General features: G+C 49.2%; 1 pseudogene; it reads right to left on the bottom strand.

The window, feature by feature from the left end:
• Positions 1 to 1,834: 1,834 nt before the first annotated feature.
• LOC146817522 (U2 spliceosomal RNA) lies at positions 1,835 to 2,011 on the bottom strand (annotated as a pseudogene).
• Positions 2,012 to 3,181: the final 1,170 nt, after the last annotated feature.

Here is a 3,181-nt window from a genome sequence, read left to right as displayed (position 1 = left end):
TCGTGGGTGGCACTCTCTGTGTGCCAAGAAAAGGAAGGCAAGCGTGGGGTAGAGGCAACGTCGGGGGGTGTGTGCAGACGCCCCTTTCTGCTCCTTGGTGCTCGGAAATGCCGCGATGGTGGCCTTGCGTTTTCTGCGGTGGGCGGCAAAAACAAAGACTGTGTAGCACAGCGGACACGCCGCGCCTGCTCCTCGGGGGGACCTCCGGTCAGCGGGGGTCAGGGGTGGTGGTCTCGTCGCATAGGTGGAGGCAGCCTCGTCACGTAGGTGATGCTGGTCGCTCGGTCTGCAGGTGGAGGGACGTGCGTGTCCCCGGTTTGGCTCCGGATGCAGGTGGGCTCTTTCTCTCTCCCAAAGGGTGGGGGGGGGGCAGCCCGGCTAGCCAGCGGGCTCCTGGTCGTGGGAAAGTGCGGGTTGCCCTCGTCCCTAGAGCTATGTGCAGTGACCCGTCCTGGTGATGCAGGTGTCCCTCAGGTTAGGTTTCTCCAGGTGGCGCAGCCTCGCTCCGGACAAGGCCAGAATAAGAGTCCCAGCTCCTTGGATGACCACCCACGAGTTCTCCCTGGACCCCTTCCTCCCTTCACTAGTCGGCGCGCAGCCTGGCCTCGGACAAGCCAAGGAGCGCAGGCCCAGCACCTTCCAGTGTTGGGGATCAGGATCAGACCTCCCAGCTAGACCCCCAGACTAGGCGAACCTACCTGTGATCTTAGCCAAAAGGCCGAGAAGCGATAACCAGAATGGTGCCAGAATTCACACCTCCCGGAGCAATCTCCCTGACTGACCCGGACCGGGGTCCTTCCCTCGCACCGTCGCTTGAGGCCCTTTCGCCGCTTTTTCTGACTCCTAGCGGGAGCTCAGCATGTGCCCATAGAAAGGAGGCCCTGGCCTCGGGCCTTCTCCCAGCTCCCCAGAGTCCTCCACGGCTCTCGCCTCGTTAGGCGTCACTTAGCATACCCACGTTGTCCTCTTTCTAGCATTTGCATGCCCCGCCCCTTCCTGTCCTCTGCTTCCAGCCGGCTGGCCGGAAAGCCTGGCAGCCGGGGGATGCTGGGAATCAGGCCAGGATGCCCTGGACAGCTCCCCGACAGGAAGTGGCTGGCGCCTCGCCCTCGCCTACCCGGGACACTGCTCCCCTGTAGCCAAAGGCCTATAGATAAGGCTTAGCCGTTCGGGGACGGGCGGGGCGGGCAAAGAAGGAAAAGGACTTTGTATTTTCCTTCATTGCTCAGAGAAGCCAAGGGCAGTGTCCACTTCTCTGCCACCCTCCCTCCCTCCCTCCCTCCCTCTCTCTCTCTCCCTCCCTCCCTCCTCTCTCTCTCTCTCTCTCTCTCTCTCTCTCTCTCTCTCTCTCTCTCTCTCTCTCTCTCTCTCTCTCTCTCTCTCTCTCTCTCTCTCTCTCTCTCTCTCTCTCTCTCTCTCTCTCTCTCTCTCTCTCTCTCTCTCTCTCTCCTCGTCTCTTTCTGTCTCTACCTCGATCCTACTGACTTGCTGGAAAACTTCCTCCATTCGTTCCCCAGTGAAATAGATCCAAAAACGAATGAAACTCTGTTGCTGGAAAAGCAGTCTCCTTCTGACATTTTTCTCTTTCAAAGTGCTGCGTCTGGATGGAGAAGGAAATAAAAATAAAAGAAAGTTCCAGAAAACGTGAAAAATACATAAATAAATAAATAACGTGGGTTTGCGGCAGATGAATAAAATAAAATAAAGCAAGACAGGGTGACCAGGGTGGTTTTATTCTCACGCAAACACAGTAGCGCCACTTTACAGGGTTTGGTAGTGAAGCGCTACTTTCGTTTTCTCATCTATCTTTCAACAGCATTGTTTTCCCCGGGTGGGGAAGTGCACCATTCCTGGAGGTAGTGCAATACCAGGTTGATGCGTGGAGTGGACAGAGCAAGCTCCTATTCCATCTCCCTGTTCCAAAAATCAATTTAATATATGGTCCCCAGATAGAGGACGTATCAGATATTAAACTGATAAGAACAGATTTTTTTTTTTTTTGTAAAAATATACTTTATTTAATATTTGTGGAGCATAGATACAATTTAACCAATCCCATAGGGTGGTACAATATAACCTGTGTAGGGGGTGCACGCAGGCACCTGCCTACCGGTTTTCCATCAAGATGTTACTCATAAGGCTCTCACTTTATATTGAAGTGAAGCTGTGATTACGTAACCCATTCTGCCCATTTTTTCTGTTTCCATTTCTTCTCCGCTATTTCTTGACCCTGTCGTTTTATATCTACATAGTAAAATAGCATAATCTTGTCTAGACATATGTGCGTTACGTCTTTAATGTCAAGTTTTTTATGTTTAAATAACACTAGGTTTCTAGCTATCCATAGACTTTCTTTAGCACAACTGAGTATTTTCCATAAGGCTCTGTCTTTATTTTTTGACAGTGTGCCTCCTATGCCATATAATACGAGTTCATAGTTTAAGTTTTCTAGCGTGGTTATTTGTTTAATAAACATTTTTAAATTGTCCCAAAAATCTTTTGCAAATTGACAGTTCTACAAAAAATGCATTGAGGTTTCTTCTCCTGGGCAATCTGGTCTCCGGCACTTTGCTGATTTTGCTAGCCCTCGCCTGTGTTGGAAAGTCTTCACCGGTAGGGCATTGGAGACTGCTAACCATGAAATGTCTTTTTGTGAGTTCGTAATGTCTACATGGTTTGTTTTTTCCCAAACCAGTTTGGATAGTTTCTCAGTTAGGTTATTTACCATCTCCATTTTTTCCAATTGTTCCAGCTCTTTCTTCAGCAGGGTTCTTGTCTCGAAGCAGTGTTTGTCTATCTCCAGAAGTTGTAGCATCTTTATGAAGGGTTCCAGGCAGGCGTAGAGTTTGTTTGGAAAAAAGGCAACTGGTATAGTATTGTCTCTTTGTAGAATTTTGAATTTGTTGAAGATGTCCCCAGCCCCATAGCGATTGTAGTTGGCTGCTATGTTTCTGTTTTCTCGTATTGCTTTGAGGCAGAGGCAAAAATAGTTAGTAAAAATGTACAAGTACTGGCATATTTTTCCCCCCATTTCTTGGGTGTTTAAATACCATGGTTCATTTCACTTTCTCTATTTTGGAGTTCCAAAGAAAGGTGAACAGGCATTTCTGTAGTTGTCGGAGTGTTGTTTTATCCGGTGGGTATACTACCGCAAAGAAAAGGATTAGAGGTAGGATGACTG

The sequence above is a fragment of the Triturus cristatus genome, chromosome 6, assembly GCF_964204655.1.
Source record: "Triturus cristatus chromosome 6, aTriCri1.1, whole genome shotgun sequence".
NCBI classification, from domain to species: Eukaryota; Metazoa; Chordata; class Amphibia; order Caudata; family Salamandridae; genus Triturus; species Triturus cristatus.
The sequence above is the reverse complement of the archived record's forward strand: the minus strand, read 5'-3'. Positions and strand labels throughout refer to the sequence as shown.